This window comes from Lissotriton vulgaris, chromosome 3_1 (genome assembly GCF_964263255.1).
Source record: "Lissotriton vulgaris chromosome 3_1, aLisVul1.2, whole genome shotgun sequence".
Taxonomy (NCBI): Eukaryota; Metazoa; Chordata; class Amphibia; order Caudata; family Salamandridae; genus Lissotriton; species Lissotriton vulgaris.
The window spans coordinates 782,896,863-782,918,113 of NC_141689.1; positions in this window are offsets into that span (position 1 = coordinate 782,896,863).

The window sequence follows — 21,251 nt, forward strand, 5'->3', positions numbered from 1 at the left end:
GCACCTAATAACTCTCTTGCTTAGACTACTATGAAGCCAATACCAAGCAGCAATCAAATACCTGTCACACTCTGGAAAGATTAAGGTCTTTTGTAGAGATAGTACTCAGCATACCTTACAATAAACTATATCCACCACTGAAGGGGAGAAAATCTAATACATATGCAAAGAGGATGCCGGTGACATTATACACTTACCTGTATGGTGATGTATATAGTCTTGCAGGAGCAACATGAATCCCCCTCTCTCTCCTCACTTGTGACTACTACCACAAAGTCTAATGGTGTAAACAATGCATGAGTTGGGGACAGGGTAATAGGAAAGAACGTGAGATAACATGCCTGGTATGCTGATTGGTCCACAGTTATTTTGTTGGTATGAGTCAACAGTGGTCATTTACTATGTTCTAGATTTTATCTATTGGGCATATGATTGCGATGGTGGAAAAGGCAACAGGTTGTATGTTAACCATGACTTCTTTACAGACCAGTCTACATTTACTAAATTAATTTTGAGATTCCCAATCTGGTAGCATACCTGCTAATGGAGCTTGTCCTACTCTCTCTGTAAAGCACAGTTTACAGTCTGAATAGTCAAGGGATATGTGATTAGTTGTAGGATTACCTCCATTACAATAAGGATTCTGCAATCAGAGACACTGCAACACAGGTAGGTTTTCCTAGAGTAACATTAGCAGTTAAGTACAACACATAGGACATTACAAAGTGCTCCAAAGTAACTATAACTCGCACCCCCACAATGCACGGTTTTCTCATCAATAATGTTGCTGTAAATGTAGCAGTGATAGTATCAAAGCTGGGAAAATAAGATGTCAAGAGTAACGTAATATGCAGGCTTGGCTTTAGGGCAGTGCGACTGGAGCAGCTGCACTGGGTGCTGACCTGTGGAGGGGGGCGCCGAACTCAGGGGGGCTCTGTGTGTAGCAATAACTTAGGATAGGAGCGATGGAGGTCACTTATGCCTGATGTTAGTGAGAGAATCTGAGGAGGTGGTCAGGGCAGGGGTTTGGGGGCATCAAAAAATGATTCTCGCACCGGAGGCCACCAGCGCTAAAGTCAGACCTGCCTAGTGACGCTGCCACAAAGGGATACAGGGAGTGCCTCGCTCGCTCTTGTGTAAACTGCACCTGGAAGCTTCCTCAGGGCTGCAGAGGATGCGAGTGCATTTTGTGAAACATGACTTCAAATTGTGTTTTTTTGTGCCAGGGCTAGTAAACGCCATGCCTGACGCCTCACCCAGAGCAATAAACATCTCCTGGCTCTGCTGCTCGGTGCACCCGGGTGTGAGGACGTGTTGAGCAGACGGGCAGTGCGGAGGGAGGGTGCAGTGATCAGGGTTCAAGACCATGAACTGGGTGCAAGGTTCATACGCTTTTATTGAAATTTACTTCCCAAACTTCTTCTGAGGTGATTCTCTATGCCCCCCATAATGCCCAAGGTGTACTCTCCTCAATGCACACTCCTCTTGTAAAAGAGAGTATAATTTCTGGGAGTGTTCTATAGCGTTTCCAATCCCAGGATACTGTGTTTTTCACTGCACTACTTTAGGTGGAAGGTTGCATGAGTGTTCCGCTAGTGAGAAATGTGACCCTTTTGTCTTCTGCTTTCTGGCAAATCCACGTGAACAGAATTCTATTTTGACATTGAGATTCCATTCTATTTATTTACGTGTTTGTGGCCGGTGCTGCTGAGAAGCTGCTTCCAAGCGCTGCAGTCCCTGCAGAATGCCTCTGTAAGAGGGGGCGAGGGTTCAGAATAAAGAAGGAAAGACAGAGGAGGCTGTGAGATGCCAGGAGGTGGGAGAGAAACAAGACAGTTCTGACAAGAATGCCTCCAGCATGGGATTTTGAGTCCTAACCTCGCCCTTACACTAGTGCGTAATTTGTAAAAAATATAAGTGCCAGGGTCCTAGTCAGGAGGCCTCTGCAGATTGCCCTACCCATTGGCCCAGCCAACACTGTCAACAACAGTAGGTACACAGCTAACCACTGCATTCCTAAAAGTGTGATAATTCGGGCTATTCCAGGCCCCCAAAGCTATAAGAATAGCTTGGGAGACAGGCATTAAGCGTTTTTAATGTATATCGATTGTACTTTTGTGGAGTTTTATATAGAGCAAACTAGACCCACAGGTACTTTACAGATGGACACATTCATTTTTGTTAGGCAGGGGGAGATTAGGTGATATGACCAGAATCACAGGATGTTGAGTGTCCCTGCCAAGACTCAAACCCGATTCTCCAGCTCCGAAGTTGACCACCCTAGCCGTTAGGCCACAATTAATGAACACCTGTCACCACCCAGTGGCAGACTGTCTGAAATGCCGGTGTTAGCAATAAAGTTCTGGTGACGAGCACCAGAAACCACTGGGACAAATCAAGCACTGCTTTACTTATCACAGTGAAGTCAATACCGTGTGTGGATTTTCTTACCTCAGTGCGCATGACCAGCACGCGCATGCTTGCTGCAGCTAAGGGTCATCGGAATATTAGACCTAAAGCGAGGGTCTGAGGGGTGAACCGTGCCTTCCTATCGAGAGAGACAACTGCCACATGTCAGCTGGCAACAGTTTGGTAGTGAGGGCGGCAGGGGCTTTAACTGTAGTACCAGGCAGGTCTTTTCACTCTGCCCTGCTCTAGGCAAGTGTCCTACTGGCCTCGCTCCTCTCCAGTTCTGCCTCAGTCTTGCCGGGCCCCTTGTATATCCCATGTGCCTGAATGGGGCGTGCATGTGAACTGCTAGTCAGCGGCTGCCATCTTGGATGTCGCTGCACTCATGGGTGCTGTGCTCAGGGCCGGCTTTAGGGCGGTGCATTCGGTGCCACCGCACAGGGCGCTGACTTGAGGGTGGGGGCGTCATTTTTACAAGTAATATCATTTTAAAAGCACCAACCTACTGGCACGTTCCTGGCCTCCAGCAATTTGTGTAGGCATCAATTAAAATGAAAGATAACTCCGGTAATTTATCGTGTTCCTGGACAGAGACCGGAGGTTAGTCTAGTGGAAGTTTTGACTCATCTAAAGGTAGCGCAGAGGGTTAAAATGCCTGCTGCAAAGAATGTGTACCATGCAGATAACAAAGTGCATATAATGTAAATAGGTCAGTGGGTTATTGCTTCTGTAAGAGAGCTCCTTTTGTTACTTGTCGTTTCTTAATCAAAATCCTAATATAGAACATTGAGCTATTAACTGTCATCAAAGAGCTGTGTGTAAACTGCAAGGTATATGTTAGCGCTATATGTGTTTTTGCCCATACTTTCATTATCCTAATCTTGGCAAAAGGGTTCATTTGGGTGGAAAACAATTCTTGTTATTAAAGAAAACCTCTAACAATGGTATTACATTTTTAATTCCGAATTTGTGCTTTTCCAGATTAAGGACTCTGAAACTATATTGCATACCAGTATCAATGACATGTCACCCCTAAACTACAGCTTGTCATCCTGTCTGATGTAACATTTCCTATACCCTGATTTACACACCTATGATTGTGCAATGTGTGTGTGATGTAAAGTTCTCTGTCACCTTACACTGGTATGAGTAATGCTCTAAAACTAAATGAATCCAAGAGACAGTGGTTCTGGAGACGTGAGAGGCACTGTTAAAGGTCGGTGTTGAGGGAATCCGTGGCGGAGGTAGTCATTGGGGGCGCCAACAGACATTGTCACACAGGGCGCCACCAGCGCTAAAGCTGGCCCAGGCAATATGTAGGGTAATTAGCAGTGCGTGGGGAGGGTGTGAGTTACAGTTACCTTAGGGAATGAGTTATAGTTTTTTGAGAAAACGAGAACTGTTGAATTTCGGTGGGTTTGTAAGTTTAAAATGGTATATTGTCACTGAAATCTTCACCTAACTACAACGTTATTTTAATCTTTTATCAGTGAATTTACAGGGCTTTCTCATGTAAATTAAGGAACAACTACAATTCCTAACTATACCATAACTTAACTTTTGATTTTTCAGTGAAATTTTTATGGTTGTTTATAACATATAATAATATTTTATTTGTAAGCTGCACATGGCAGCCAGTGGAGAAGAATTATTCTGTCTCCACACATCCCTTCCGAAGGGCATGGCTGTGTGTGGGAAGACATTGCACTTTCAGCTAAACCTCTGTATTGACTTGTATATCACCATAATAGGGTGTGTTCAGGGACAGATTTCTCAGCTTAGACTTCTCCCAAGAATGATTGGTGTACATTGTAGAATGTGCCCAAGGGGATGCCAAGGAACTGGCCTTTCTACTCAGTCACCACTCCAGGAAAACAACTGTGCATAGTAGAGTGGGCTGAAGGACTATTTTGTTTCCTGAAACATTTTTCTTGCATGTTGGTTGTCTCTTGTATGATGTGTGAAGAAATGTATCTGTCAGCTGATGGCCTTACTGCTTACGACTGGGGCTATATCAGTTGTTGGCACAGTTTTGATTTATCATGTTTTATGGACAGTTTCCACCAGAGATAATAGTAAAGAATTAGCATGTAATATATTTATTTAGTGGCTTAGCAGGTTGAGATGCAGGAACTTCTCCATCGTAATGAGTGTCTGATGAACACGTTATGTTCTCTGCATAATTCTGGAACCATAGTTGAGAAGATCATACCTGGGCTTCCTAGATGTTTCCACATCAAATACCTGTTCCCAAACAAGAAAAAGAGGGTTGGTACTTCCTATACTAATGCTTGTTAATAGTGTTAACCAATAAAATCACTTTTTATGTGTTTGTCTTGTGGGCATCTCGCAAGATGCTTTCAAGATCGCAAGATTATGAGAAAAAAATGTATGCTCTTCAATGCATACCTCTTTCATATATTGCATGTGTGTTTAATAGACATTTTCAATAAAGTTGTGTTTTAACTGGATATGTAACTCTTATTTTCATTTTATTACAATGTATAACTCCTGCAAAAAGGTTTTGGAGATACCAGAATGTTCCAAAAAGGTAGCTTGCAAAATAAGTACCTGCAAACTTTGGGGAAAGAGTTTCCTAGCGGCACCCGTCACTGGTACAGTTTTGAGACAGCTGGCATGTGGTGCTATTTAAAATCTATGCATCAGGTGTGCCTTGCACATGCCAAGATGCAAAGAGCTGGTGAGTATGGATCCTCTTCCAGTACTCTTCCCTCAGCACAGGGAGGACAACAGGCACCTCCTCAGGTACAAAGGTAGGAAAAGTAGTGCTATCCTGCATATGCAAATAGGATACTATACTGCCAGTTGTGTGGTACTGCTATTTTTGTGTCTTATCTGTGCAATAGTGCTGAGGACAAACTTGTGCAGGAGCACAAATGCCCACTTAGACTATATATAGGGCTTCTTCAAATGCTTGTCATGTAAAGCATGTCAGCATGGTGTAAATACCAAGAAATACACCACTGTCATCCCAAGGTCGACCAGAGAGATTAAGCAACATCTTACATGCAAGACTGAGTACTGTGTCTACATTTTAGAATGTGAGTGCCATTTGAAATATGTGGGCAGCACGAAGCTGCAAGCCCATAAGAGGATTTTGCAGCATCTGCGACCGATAACTAACAAGGACCAAAGTTATCCGGTTGCAAGGCATTTTGAGGCATGTCACAATAGTAAACCTCAATGCTTAAAATACTACGCAATCGAATCCATCCCTGTAACAAAAAGAGGAGGGGATAGGGAGGCTTGCATGAGAAGAACTGAAACTAACTATATTCTGGAATTTGACTCTAAATGGCCAGGAGGATTAAACACCACTGAGGACCTCCATACATACTTGTAAATAGTTGATCTACTTATGAGGGGTCTTCTGTGTGATTACATAAAAAGGAGTAAAAATATATATTTACATACCGTATATTTTGGACCATTTAGAAACTCGAGTATTTATATTGCTATGTTCTTGTATTGTATTTATACATATTCATTTTTCTATAACTCATGAAATCTAGAACACAAAAAATATTTTCTTTTCCATTGCAATGTATTTACAATGTGCCATGATTATTTTTAGCTGCTCTTTTAAGGCATTAGGGTAGGTTTTACCCATATGTTTATTATTAGTTATTTTTAACATGTCACCAATATTTTAATAATAGGTCCTTTCTGTAAACGGTTTTTATTTTGAACGCACGATTAATTAGGTGCGTGTAAATAAATATATTTATATATTTGTAATTTTATGATCAACTTTATAAAATCAACACAATCCTGTCCCCTGTAAACTGATTATTTATATCCCCTTTCTTCCCCACTGGATAATGAATAAAACAGTATATCTATGAATTTTATATCAATAGATAGTCTAGGTTTTAACTATGTCAATATGAGCACGAGTCACTTTAGATGTATTGTACTGTAGCACCAAGTCACTTTATCAAACTTATTGAAGGTGTTATGTATTAGCCACAAGTCCTTCCAGGACTTGTGGCTAATACATAACACCACTTAAGACAAGAAACGCATCAAAGTGCTGAGTTATCAGCTGCAGTCCTCTAAGTAGGAATTGTCTGTAGTGTAAAGTGAATCTCTATTGCCTATAATTACACTTCCTATACAGTTTTTTTTTAAATCATGTTTTGTTTCGCTATTTCAAGAGGAAACGTTAGAACAGATCGATTTCTGTTTACAAATTTATTTATTTTTGCACGTTTAGGTGGGCACGTGTTAAATTTTGGATCAAATACTTTATGTTGCAATGGCATAGATTGGATCAAATATGTTATGGGACTAAAAACTTGCATTTAAGCAAAACTGTGAATTCAACATGCTATCAACTGTTCAAACATATCCTTGATAGTTAAAAAACTGTCATTGGTGAAATCATTTATTGTATTTATACAGATCGTACTTATAAAATCAAAGTACTGTAAATGTATTTATGCAGATAGTATAATTTCTATGTCTATTGCAACATGTGATGCACTGGCACTTTAAAAATGGGCTGAGCATAATGCATTGTCATGTGATCAAGGCCGCAGGGACTGCCGAAACACGTCATGACAAGCTGTTTATTTGGGAATAAATTAATGCTGCAACATAAGATGGTCCATGCCTCGTATTTCTACGTAAGGGTTGGAGTGCTGCTGCTGCGAGGTATTGCAGATATATATATATATGTGGGGTGGGGACGCGAGGCAGCACCTTCAACTTCTTGTGCGTGTCTTGTCCTGCATTGACCCCAACCCTCGCTATTTTTGGACACTTGCACCAACGTCCCTCAGCCACACTTACCTGGGAACAACTACTGCATCCTGGGTCATGTAGTCCGCGGACTTTCCCGGACCGGCTGAAAACTTCATCTGTGAGGGGCGGAGCTGATAATTTGCACCTATCGGTGTGCGGTTGGGTGTATTTTCACTGCAGGACTTCTGGGACTTCCTTTTACACACACTGCAGGCACTGACGAAGGCCGATCCGGCCGAAATGCATTCGCCATTTCTTCAAGAATAAAAGGTGTTGCTTTGTTAATCCCCTCTGAGGCTCCCGCTTCTTTCTTCGAGAGGAGACTTTTTCTTTATTCAAATTCACGCGTGTGCCGGAAGCGCGTTCAGGAGCCCACTCACTACCTGTGGCTTGGAGAATCTGGACCCAGTCTCGGCTGTTTCTGTTTCTTCACGTTAGTGGAAATCTCCAAGCTCGCCGGATGTCCATGAGAATTGATGCGGCTTAATGAGGCATCTTGCCTCCGCCGGGCGGGTTGCATTGTTCTCCCGCCCCTGCAACTCTGCTTCTTGGACTCCAGTTTGTGGGGTGGGGACGCAAGGCAGCACCTTCAACTTCTTGTGCGTGTCTTGTCCTGCATTGACCCCAACCCTCGCTATTTTTGGACACTTGCACCAACGTCCCTCAGCCACACTTACCTGGGAACAACTACTGCATCCTGGGTCATATAGTCCGCGGACTTTCCCGGACCGGCTGAAAACTTCATCTGTGAGGGGCGGAGGTGATAATTTGCACCTATCGGTGTGCGGTTGGGTGTATTTTCACTGCAGGACTTCTGGGACTTCCTTTTACACACACTGCAGGCGCTGACGAAGGCCGATCCGGCCGAAATGCATTCGCCATTTCTTCAAGAATAAAAGGTGTTGCTTTGTTAATCCCCTCTGAGGCTCCCGCTTCTTTCTTCGAGAGGAAACTTTTTCTTTATTCAAATTCACGCGTGTGCCAGAAGCGCGTTCAGGAGCCCACTCACTACCTGTGGCTTGGAGAATCTGGACCCAGTCTCGGCTGTTTCTGTTTCTTCACGTTAGTGGAAATCTCCAAGCTCGCCGGATGTCCATGAGAATTGATGCGGCTTAATGAGGCATCTTGCCTCCGCCGGGCGGGTTGCATTGTTCTCCCGCCCCTGCAACTCTGCTTCTTGGACTCCAGTTTGTGGGGTGGGGACGCGAGGCAGCACCTTCAACTTCTTGTGCGTGTCTTGTCCTGCATTGACCCCAACCCTCGCTATTTTTGGACACTTGCACCAACGTCCCTCAGCCACACTTACCTGGGAACAACTACTGCATCCTGGGTCATGTAGTCCGCGGACTTTCGGGGCCGGCTGAAAACTTCATCTGTGAGGGGCGGAGCTGATAATTTGCACCTATCGGTGTGCGGTTGGGTGTATTTTCACTGCAGGACTTCTGGGACTTCCTTTTACACACACTGCAGGCGCTGATGAAGGCCGATCCGGCCGAAATGCATTCGCCATTTCTTCAAGAATAAAAGGTGTTGCTTGGTTAATCCTCTCTGAGGCTCCCGCTTCTTTCTTCGAGAGGAGACTTTTTCTTTATTCAAATTCACGCGTGTGCCAGAAGCGCGTTCAGGAGCCCACTCACTACCTGTGGCTTGGAGAATCTGGACCCAGTCTCGGCTGTTTCTGTTTCTTCACGTTAGTGGAAATCTCCAAGCTCGCCGGATGTCCATGAGAATTGATGCAGCTTAATGAGGCATCTTGCCTCCGCCGGGCGGGTTGCATTGTTCTCCCGCCCCTGCAACTCTGCTTTTTGGACTCCAGTTTGTGGGGTGGGGACGCGAGGCAGCATCTTCAACTTCTTGTGCGTGTCTTGTCCTGCATTGACCCAAACCCTCGCTATTTTTGGACACTTGCACCAACGTCCCTCAGCCACACTTACCTGGGAACAACTACTGCATCCTGGGTCATGTAGTCCGAGGACTTTCCCGGACCGGCTGAAAACTTCATCTTTGAGGGGCGTAGCTGATAATTTGCACCTATCGGTGTGCGGCTGGGTGTATTTTCACTGCAGGACTTCTGGGACTTCCTTTTACACACACTGCAGGCGCTGACGAAGGCCGATCCGGCCGAAATGCATTCGCCATTTCTTCAAGAATAAAAGGTGTTGCTTTGTTAATCCCCTCTGAGGCTCCCGCTTCTTTCTTCGAGAGGAGACTTTTTCTTTATTTAAATTCACACGTGTGCCAGAAGCGCGTTCAGGAGCCCACTCACTACCTGTGGCTTGGAGAATCTGCACCCAGTCTTGGCTGTTTCTGTTTCTTCACGTTAGTGGAAATCTCCAAGCTCGCCGGATGTCCATGAGAATTGATGCGGCTTAATGAGGCATCTTGCCTCCGCCGGGCGGGTTGCATTGTTCTCCCGCCCCTGCAACTCTGCTTCTTGGACTCCAGTTTGTGGGGTGGGGACGCGAGGCAGCACCTTCAACTTCTTGTGCGTGTCTTGTCCTGCATTGACCCCAACCCTCGCTATTTTTGGACACTTGCACCAACGTCCCTCAGCCACACTTACCTGGGAACAACTACTGCATCCTGGGTCATGTAGTCCGCGGACTTTCCCGGACCGGCTGAAAACTTCATCTGTGAGGGGCGGAGCTGATAATTTGCACCTATCGGTGTGCGGTTGGGTGTATTTTCACTGCAGGACTTCTGGGACTTCCTTTTACACACACTGCAGGCGCTGACGAAGGCCAATCCGGCCGAAATGCATTCGCCATTTCTTCAAGAATAAAAGGTGTTGCTTTGTTAATCCCCTCTGAGGCTCTCGCTTCTTTCTTCGAGAGGAGACTTTTTCTTTATTCAAATTCACGCGTGTGCCAGAAGCGCGTTCAGGAGCCCACTCACTACCTGTGGCTTGGAGAATCTGGACCCAGTCTCGGCTGTTTCTGTTTCTTCACGTTAGTGGAAATCTCCAAGCTCGCCGGATGTCCATGAGAATTGATGCGGCTTAATGAGGCATCTTGCCTCCGCCGGGCGGGTTGCATTGTTGTCCCGCCCCTGCAACTCTGCTTCTTGGACTCCAGTTTGTGGGGTGGGGACGGGAGGCAGCACCTTCAACTTCTTGTGCGTGTCTTGTCCTGCATTGACCCCATCCCTCGCTATTTTTGGACACTTGCACCAACGTCCCTCAGCCACACTTACCTGGGAACAACTACTGCATCCTGGGTCATGTAGTCCGCGGACTTTCCCGGACCGGCTGAAAACTTCATCTGTGAGGGGCGGAGCTGATAATTTGCACCTATCGGTGTGCGGTTGGGTGTATTTTCACTGCAGGACTTCTGGGACTTCCTTTTACACACACTGCAGGCGCTGACGAAGGCCGATCCGGCCGAAATGCATTCGCCATTTCTTCAAGAATAAAAGGTGTTGCTTTGTTAATCCCCTCTGAGGCTCCCGCTTCTTTCTTCGAGAGGAGACTTTTTCTTTATTCAAATTCACGCGTGTGCCAGAAGCGCGTTCAGGAGCCCACTCACTACCTGTGGCTTGGAGAATCTGGACCCAGTCTCGGCTGTTTCTGTTTCTTCACGTTAGTGGAAATCTCCAAGCTCGCCGGATGTCCATGAGAATTGATGCGGCTTAATGAGGCATCTTGCCTCCGCCGGGCGGGTTGCATTGTTCTCCCGCCCCTGCAACTCTGCTTATTGGACTCCAGTTTGTGGGGTGGGGACGCGAGGCAGCACCTTCAACTTCTTGTGCGTGTCTTGTCCTGCATTGACCCCAACCCTCGCTATTTTTGGACACTTGCACCAACGTCCCTCAGCCACACTTACCTGGGAACAACTACTGCATCCTGGGTCATGTAGTCCGCGGACTTTCCCGGACCGGCTGAAAACTTCATCTGTGAGGGGCGGAGCTGATAATTTGCACCTATCGGTGTGCGGTTGGGTGTATTTTCACTGCAGGACTTCTGGGACTTCCTTTTACACACACTGCAGGCGCTGACGAAGGCCGATCCGGCCGAAATGCATTCGCCATTTCTTCAAGAATAAAAGGTGTTGCTTTGTTAATCCCCTCTGAGGCTCCCACTTCTTTCTTCGAGAGGAGACTTTTTCTTTATTCAAATTCACGCGTGTGCCAGAAGCGCGTTCAGGAGCCCACTCACTACCTGTGGCTTGGAGAATCTGGACCCAGTCTCGGCTGTTTCTGTTTCTTCACGTTAGTGGAAATCTCCAAGCTCGCCGGATGTCCATGAGAATTGATGCGGCTTAATGAGGCATCTTGCCTCCGCCGGGCGGGTTGCATTGTTCTCCCGCCCCTGCAACTCTGCTTTTTGGACTCCAGTTTGTGGGGTGGGGACGCGAGGCAGCACCTTCAACTTCTTGTGCGTGTCTTGTCCTGCATTGACCCAAACCCTCGCTATTTTTGGACACTTGCACCAACGTCCCTCAGCCACACTTACCTGGGAACAACTACTGCATCCTGGGTCATGTAGTCCGCGGACTTTCCCGGACCGGCTGAAAACTTCATCTTTGAGGGGCGTAGCTGATAATTTGCACCTATCGGTGTGCGGCTGGGTGTATTTTCACTGCAGGACTTCTGGGACTTCCTTTTACACACACTGCAGGCGCTGACGAAGGCCGATCCGCCCGAAATGCATTCGCCATTTCTTCAAGAATAAAAGGTGTTGCTTTGTTAATCCCCTCTGAGGCTCCCGCTTCTTTCTTCGAGAGGAGACTTTTCCTTTATTTAAATTCACACGTGTGCCAGAAGCGCGTTCAGGAGCCCACTCACTACCTGTGGCTTGGAGAATCTGCACCCAGTCTTGGCTGTTTCTGTTTCTTCACGTTAGTGGAAATCTCCAAGCTCGCCGGATGTCCATGAGAATTGATGCGGCTTAATGAGGCATCTTGCCTCCGCCGGGCGGGTTGCATTGTTCTCCCGCCCCTGCAACTCTGCTTCTTGGACTCCAGTTTGTGGGGTGGGGACGCGAGGCAGCACCTTCAACTTCTTGTGCGTGTCTTGTCCTGCATTGACCCCAACCCTCGCTATTTTTGGACACTTGCACCAACGTCCCTCAGCCACACTTACCTGGGAACAACTACTGCATCCTGGGTCATGTAGTCCGCGGACTTTCCCGGACCGGCTGAAAACTTCATCTGTGAGGGACGGAGCTGATAATTTGCACCTATCGGTGTGCGGTTGGGTGTATTTTCACTGCAGGACTTCTGGGACTTCCTTTTACACACACTGCAGGCGCTGACGAAGGCCGATCCGGCCGAAATGCATTCGCCATTTCTTCAAGAATAAAAGGTGTTGCTTTGTTAATCCCCTCTGAGGCTCCCGCTTCTTTCTTCGAGAGGAGACTTTTTCTTTATTCAAATTCATGCTTGTGCCAGAAGCGCGTTCAGGAGCCCACTCACTACCTGTGGCTTGGAGAATCTGGACCCAGTCTCGGCTGTTTCTGTTTCTTCACGTTAGTGGAAATCTCCAAGCTCGCCGGATGTCCATGAGAATTGATGCGGCTTAATGAGGCATCTTGCCTCCGCCGGGCGGGTTGCATTGTTGTCCCGCCCCTGCAACTCTGCTTCTTGGACTCCAGTTTGTGGGGTGGGGACGGGAGGCAGCACCTTCAACTTCTTGTGCGTGTCTTGTCCTGCATTGACCCCATCCCTCGCTATTTTTGGACACTTGCACCAACGTCCCTCAGCCACACTTACCTGGGAACAACTACTGCATCCTGGGTCATGTAGTCCGCGGACTTTCCCGGACCGGCTGAAAACTTCATCTGTGAGGGGCGGAGCTGATAATTTGCACCTATCGGTGTGCGGTTGGGTGTATTTTCACTGCAGGACTTCTGGGACTTCCTTTTACACACACTGCAGGCGCTGACGAAGGCCGATCCGGCCGAAATGCATTCGCCATTTCTTCAAGAATAAAAGGTGTTGCTTTGTTAATCCCCTCTGAGGCTCCCGCTTCTTTCTTCGAGAGGAGACTTTTTCTTTATTCAAATTCATGCGTGTGCCAGAAGCGCGTTCAGGAGCCCACTCACTACCTGTGGCTTGGAGAATCTGGACCCAGTCTCGGCTGTTTCTGTTTCTTCACGTTAGTGGAAATATCCAAGCTCGCCGGATGTCCATGAGAATTGATGCGGCTTAATGAGGCATCTTGCCTCCGCCGGGCGGGTTGCATTGTTCTCCCGCCCCTGCAACTCTGCTTTTTGGACTCCAGTTTGTGGGGTGGGGACGCGAGGCAGCACCTTCAACTTCTTGTGCGTGTCTTGTCCTGCATTGACCCCAACCCTCGCTATTTTTGGACACTTGCACCAACGTCCCTCAGCCACACTTACCTGGGAACAACTACTGCATCCTGGGTCATGTAGTCCGCGGACTTTCCCGGACCGGCTGAAAACTTCATCTGTGAGGGGCGGAGCTGATAATTTGCACCTATCGGTGTGCGGTTGGGTGTATTTTCACTGCAGGACTTCTGGGACTTCCTTTTACACACACTGCAGGCGCTGACGAAGGCCGATCCGGCCGAAATGCATTCGCCATTTCTTCAAGAATAAAAGGTGTTGCTTTGTTAATCCCCTCTGAGGCTCCCGCTTCTTTCTTCGAGAGGAGACTTTTTCTTTATTCAAATTCATGCTTGTGCCAGAAGCGCGTTCAGGAGCCCACTCACTACCTGTGGCTTGGAGAATCTGGACCCAGTCTCGGCTGTTTCTGTTTCTTCACGTTAGTGGAAATCTCCAAGCTCGCCGGATGTCCATGAGAATTGATGCGGCTTAATGAGGCATCTTGCCTCCGCCGGGCGGGTTGCATTGTTGTCCCGCCCCTGCAACTCTGCTTCTTGGACTCCAGTTTGTGGGGTGGGGACGGGAGGCAGCACCTTCAACTTCTTGTGCGTGTCTTGTCCTGCATTGACCCCATCCCTCGCTATTTTTGGACACTTGCACCAACGTCCCTCAGCCACACTTACCTGGGAACAACTACTGCATCCTGGGTCATGTAGTCCGCGGACTTTCCCGGACCGGCTGAAAACTTCATCTGTGAGGGGCGGAGCTGATAATTTGCACCTATCGGTGTGCGGTTGGGTGTATTTTCACTGCAGGACTTCTGGGACTTCCTTTTACACACACTGCAGGCGCTGACGAAGGCCGATCCGGCCGAAATGCATTCGCCATTTCTTCAAGAATAAAAGGTGTTGCTTTGTTAATCCCCTCTGAGGCTCCCGCTTCTTTCTTCGAGAGGAGACTTTTTCTTTATTCAAATTCACGCGTGTGCCAGAAGCGCGTTCAGGAGCCCACTCACTACCTGTGGCTTGGAGAATCTGGACCCAGTCTCGGCTGTTTCTGTTTCTTCACGTTAGTGGAAATATCCAAGCTCGCCGGATGTCCATGAGAATTGATGCGGCTTAATGAGGCATCTTGCCTCCGCCGGGCGGGTTGCATTGTTCTCCCGCCCCTGCAACTCTGCTTCTTGGACTCCAGTTTGTGGGGTGGGGACGCGAGGCAGCACCTTCAACTTCTTGTGCGTGTCTTGTCCTGCATTGACCCCAACCCTCGCTATTTTTGGACACTTGCACCAACGTCCCTCAGCCACACTTACCTGGGAACAACTACTGCATCCTGGGTCATGTAGTCCGCGGACTTTCCCGGACCGGCTGAAAACTTCATCTGTGAGGGGCGGAGCTGATAATTTGCACCTATCGGTGTGCGGTTGGGTGTATTTTCACTGCAGGACTTCTGGGACTTCCTTTTACACACACTGCAGGCGCTGACGAAGGCCGATCCGGCCGAAATGCATTCGCCATTTCTTCAAGAATAAAAGGTGTTGCTTTGTTAATCCCCTCTGAGGCTCCCGCTTCTTTCTTCGAGAGGAGACTTTTTCTTTATTCAAATTCATGCTTGTGCCAGAAGCGCGTTCAGGAGCCCACTCACTACCTGTGGCTTGGAGAATCTGGACCCAGTCTCGGCTGTTTCTGTTTCTTCACGTTAGTGGAAATCTCCAAGCTCGCCGGATGTCCATGAGAATTGATGCGGCTTAATGAGGCATCTTGCCTCCGCCGGGCGGGTTGCATTGTTGTCCCGCCCCTGCAACTCTGCTTCTTGGACTCCAGTTTGTGGGGTGGGGACGGGAGGAAGCACCTTCAACTTCTTGTGCGTGTCTTGTCCTGCATTGACCCCATCCCTCGCTATTTTTGGACACTTGCACCAACGTCCCTCAGCCACACTTACCTGGGAACAACTACTGCATCCTGGGTCATGTAGTCCGCGGACTTTCCCGGACCGGCTGAAAACTTCATCTGTGAGGGGCGGAGCTGATAATTTGCACCTATCGGTGTGCGGTTGGGTGTATTTTCACTGCAGGACTTCTGGGACTTCCTTTTACACACACTGCAGGCGCTGACGAAGGCCGATCCGGCCGAAATGCATTCGCCATTTCTTCAAGAATAAAAGGTGTTGCTTTGTTAATCCCCTCTGAGGCTCCCGCTTCTTTCTTCGAGAGGAGACTTTTTCTTTATTCAAATTCACGCGTGTGCCAGAAGCGCGTTCAGGAGCCCACTCACTACCTGTGGCTTGGAGAATCTGGACCCAGTCTCGGCTGTTTCTGTTTCTTCACGTTAGTGGAAATATCCAAGCTCGCCGGATGTCCATGAGAATTGATGCGGCTTAATGAGGCATCTTGCCTCCGCCGGGCGGGTTGCATTGTTCTCCCGCCCCTGCAACTCTGCTTCTTGGACTCCAGTTTGTGGGGTGGGGACGCGAGGCAGCACCTTCAACTTCTTGTGCGTGTCTTGTCCTGCATTGACCCCAACCCTCGCTATTTTTGGACACTTGCACCAACGTCCCTCAGCCACACTTACCTGGGAACAACTACTGCATCCTGGGTCATGTAGTCCGCGGACTTTCCCGGACCGGCTGAAAACTTCATCTGTGAGGGGCGGAGCTGATAATTTGCACCTATCGGTGTGCGGTTGGGTGTATTTTCACTGCAGGACTTCTGGGACTTCCTTTTACACACACTGCAGGCGCTGACGAAGGCCGATCCGGCCGAAATGCATTCGCCATTTCTTCAAGAATAAAAGGTGTTGCTTTGTTAATCCCCTCTGAGGCTCCCGCTTCTTTCTTCGAGAGGAGACTTTTTCTTTATTCAAATTCATGCTTGTGCCAGAAGCGCGTTCAGGAGCCCACTCACTACCTGTGGCTTGGAGAATCTGGACCCAGTCTCGGCTGTTTCTGTTTCTTCACGTTAGTGGAAATCTCCAAGCTCGCCGGATGTCCATGAGAATTGATGCGGCTTAATGAGGCATCTTGCCTCCGCCGGGCGGGTTGCATTGTTCTCCCGCCCCTGCAACTCTGCTTTTTGGACTCCAGTTTGTGGGGTGGGGACGCGAGGCAGCACCTTCAACTTCTTGTGCGTGTCTTGTCCTGCATTGACCCAAACCCTCGCTATTTTTGGACACTTGCACCAACGTCCCTCAGCCACACTTACCTGGGAACAACTACTGCATCCTGGGTCATGTAGTCCGCGGACTTTCCCGGACCGGCTGAAAACTTCATCTTTGAGGGGCGTAGCTGATAATTTGCACCTATCGGTGTGCGGCTGGGTGTATTTTCACTGCAGGACTTCTGGGACTTCCTTTTACACACACTGCAGGCGCTGACGAAGGCCGATCCGCCCGAAATGCATTCGCCATTTCTTCAAGAATAAAAGGTGTTGCTTTGTTAATCCCCTCTGAGGCTCCCGCTTCTTTCTTCGAGAGGAGACTTTTCCTTTATTTAAATTCACACGTGTGCCAGAAGCGCGTTCAGGAGCCCACTCACTACCTGTGGCTTGGAGAATCTGCACCCAGTCTTGGCTGTTTCTGTTTCTTCACGTTAGTGGAAATCTCCAAGCTCGCCGGATGTCCATGAGAATTGATGCGGCTTAATGAGGCATCTTGCCTCCGCCGGGCGGGTTGCATTGTTCTCCCGCCCCTGCAACTCTGCTTCTTGGACTCCAGTTTGTGGGGTGGGGACGCGAGGCAGCACCTTCAACTTCTTGTGCGTGTCTTGTCCTGCATTGACCCCAACCCTCGCTATTTTTGGACACTTGCACCAACGTCCCTCAGCCACACTTACCTGGGAACAACTACTGCATCCTGGGTCATGTAGTCCGCGGACTTTCCCGGACCGGCTGAAAACTTCATCTGTGAGGGACGGAGCTGATAATTTGCACCTATCGGTGTGCGGTTGGGTGTATTTTCACTGCAGGACTTCTGGGACTTCCTTTTACACACACTGCAGGCGCTGACGAAGGCCGATCCGGCCGAAATGCATTCGCCATTTCTTCAAGAATAAAAGGTGTTGCTTTGTTAATCCCCTCTGAGGCTCCCGCTTCTTTCTTCGAGAGGAGACTTTTTCTTTATTCAAATTCATGCTTGTGCCAGAAGCGCGTTCAGGAGCCCACTCACTACCTGTGGCTTGGAGAATCTGGACCCAGTCTCGGCTGTTTCTGTTTCTTCACGTTAGTGGAAATCTCCAAGCTCGCCGGATGTCCATGAGAATTGATGCGGCTTAATGAGGCATCTTGCCTCCGCCGGGCGGGTTGCATTGTTGTCCCGCCCCTGCAACTCTGCTTCTTGGACTCCAGTTTGTGGGGTGGGGACGGGAGGCAGCACCTTCAACTTCTTGTGCGTGTCTTGTCCTGCATTGACCCCATCCCTCGCTATTTTTGGACACTTGCACCAACGTCCCTCAGCCACACTTACCTGGGAACAACTACTGCATCCTGGGTCATGTAGTCCGCGGACTTTCCCGGACCGGCTGAAAACTTCATCTGTGAGGGGCGGAGCTGATAATTTGCACCTATCGGTGTGCGGTTGGGTGTATTTTCACTGCAGGACTTCTGGGACTTCCTTTTACACACACTGCAGGCGCTGACGAAGGCCGATCCGGCCGAAATGCATTCGCCATTTCTTCAAGAATAAAAGGTGTTGCTTTGTTAATCCCCTCTGAGGCTCCCGCTTCTTTCTTCGAGAGGAGACTTTTTCTTTATTCAAATTCATGCGTGTGCCAGAAGCGCGTTCAGGAGCCCACTCACTACCTGTGGCTTGGAGAATCTGGACCCAGTCTCGGCTGTTTCTGTTTCTTCACGTTAGTGGAAATATCCAAGCTCGCCGGATGTCCATGAGAATTGATGCGGCTTAATGAGGCATCTTGCCTCCGCCGGGCGGGTTGCATTGTTCTCCCGCCCCTGCAACTCTGCTTTTTGGACTCCAGTTTGTGGGGTGGGGACGCGAGGCAGCACCTTCAACTTCTTGTGCGTGTCTTGTCCTGCATTGACCCCAACCCTCGCTATTTTTGGACACTTGCACCAACGTCCCTCAGCCACACTTACCTGGGAACAACTACTGCATCCTGGGTCATGTAGTCCGCGGACTTTCCCGGACCGGCTGAAAACTTCATCTGTGAGGGGCGGAGCTGATAATTTGCACCTATCGGTGTGCGGTTGGGTGTATTTTCACTGCAGGACTTCTGGGACTTCCTTTTACACACACTGCAGGCGCTGACGAAGGCCGATCCGGCCGAAATGCATTCGCCATTTCTTCAAGAATAAAAGGTGTTGCTTTGTTAATCCCCTCTGAGGCTCCCGCTTCTTTCTTCGAGAGGAGACTTTTTCTTTATTCAAATTCATGCTTGTGCCAGAAGCGCGTTCAGGAGCCCACTCACTACCTGTGGCTTGGAGAATCTGGACCCAGTCTCGGCTGTTTCTGTTTCTTCACGTTAGTGGAAATCTCCAAGCTCGCCGGATGTCCATGAGAATTGATGCGGCTTAATGAGGCATCTTGCCTCCGCCGGGCGGGTTGCATTGTTGTCCCGCCCCTGCAACTCTGCTTCTTGGACTCCAGTTTGTGGGGTGGGGACGGGAGGCAGCACCTTCAACTTCTTGTGCGTGTCTTGTCCTGCATTGACCCCATCCCTCGCTATTTTTGGACACTTGCACCAACGTCCCTCAGCCACACTTACCTGGGAACAACTACTGCATCCTGGGTCATGTAGTCCGCGGACTTTCCCGGACCGGCTGAAAACTTCATCTGTGAGGGGCGGAGCTGATAATTTGCACCTATCGGTGTGCGGTTGGGTGTATTTTCACTGCAGGACTTCTGGGACTTCCTTTTACACACACTGCAGGCGCTGACGAAGGCCGATCCGGCCGAAATGCATTCGCCATTTCTTCAAGAATAAAAGGTGTTGCTTTGTTAATCCCCTCTGAGGCTCCCGCTTCTTTCTTCGAGAGGAGACTTTTTCTTTATTCAAATTCACGCGTGTGCCAGAAGCGCGTTCAGGAGCCCACTCACTACCTGTGGCTTGGAGAATCTGGACCCAGTCTCGGCTGTTTCTGTTTCTTCACGTTAGTGGAAATATCCAAGCTCGCCGGATGTCCATGAGAATTGATGCGGCTTAATGAGGCATCTTGCCTCCGCCGGGCGGGTTGCATTGTTCTCCCGCCCCTGCAACTCTGCTTCTTGGACTCCAGTTTGTGGGGTGGGGACGCGAGGCAGCACCTTCAACTTCTTGTGCGTGTCTTGTCCTGCATTGACCCCAACCCTCGCTATTTTTGGACACTTGCACCAACGTCCCTCAGCCACACTTACCTGGGAACAACTACTGCATCCTGGGTCATGTAGTCCGCGGACTTTCCCGGACCGGCTGAAAACTTCATCTGTGAGGGGCGGAGCTGATAATTTGCACCTATCGGTGTGCGGTTGGGTGTATTTTCACTGCAGGACTTCTGGGACTTCCTTTTACACACACTGCAGGCGCTGACGAAGGCCGATCCGGCCGAAATGCATTCGCCATTTCTTCAAGAATAAAAGGTGTTGCTTTGTTAATCCCCTCTGAGGCTCCCGCTTCTTTCTTCGAGAGGAGACTTTTTCTTTATTCAAATTCATGCTTGTGCCAGAAGCGCGTTCAGGAGCCCACTCACTACCTGTGGCTTGGAGAATCTGGACCCAGTCTCGGCTGTTTCTGTTTCTTCACGTTAGTGGAAATCTCCAAGCTCGCCGGATGTCCATGAGAATTGATGCGGCTTAATGAGGCATCTTGCCTCCGCCGGGCGGGTTGCATTGTTGTCCCCCCCCTGCAACTCTGCTTCTTGGACTCCAGTTTGTGGGGTGGGGACGGGAGGAAGCACCTTCAACTTCTTGTGCGTGTCTTGTCCTGCATTGACCCCATCCCTCGCTATTTTTGGACACTTGCACCAACGTCCCTCAGCCACACTTACCTGGGAACAACTACTGCATCCTGGGTCATGTAGTCCGCGGACTTTCCCGGACCGGCTGAAAACTTCATCTGTGAGGGGCGGAGCTGATAATTTGCACCTATCGGTGTGCGGTTGGGTGTATTTTCACTGCAGGACTTCTGGGACTTCCTTTTACACACACTGCAGGCGCTGACGAAGGCCGATCCGGCCGAAATGCATTCGCCATTTCTTCAAGAATAAAAGGTGTTGCTTTGTTAATCCCCTCTGAGGCTCCCGCTTCTTTCTTCGAGAGGAGACTTTTTCTTTATTCAAATTCACGCGTGTGCCAGAAGCGCGTTCAGGAGCCCACTCACTACCTGTGGCTTGGAGAATCTGGACCCAGTCTCGGCTGTTTCTGTTTCTTCACGTTAGTGGAAATATCCAAGCTCGCCGGATGTCCATGAGAATTGATGCGGCTTAATGAGGCATCTTGCCTCCGCCGGGCGGGTTGCATTGTTCTCCCGCCCCTGCAACTCTGCTTCTTGGACTCCAGTTTGTGGGGTGGGGACGCGAGGCAGCACCTTCAACTTCTTGTGCGTGTCTTGTCCTGCATTGACCCCAACCCTCGCTATTTTTGGACACTTGCACCAACGTCCCTCAGCCACACTTACCTGGGAACAACTACTGCATCCTGGGTCATGTAGTCCGCGGACTTTCCCGGACCGGCTGAAAACTTCATCTGTGAGGGGCGGAGCTGATAATTTGCACCTATCGGTGTGCGGTTGGGTGTATTTTCACTGCAGGACTTCTGGGACTTCCTTTTACACACACTGCAGGCGCTGACGAAGGCCGATCCGGCCG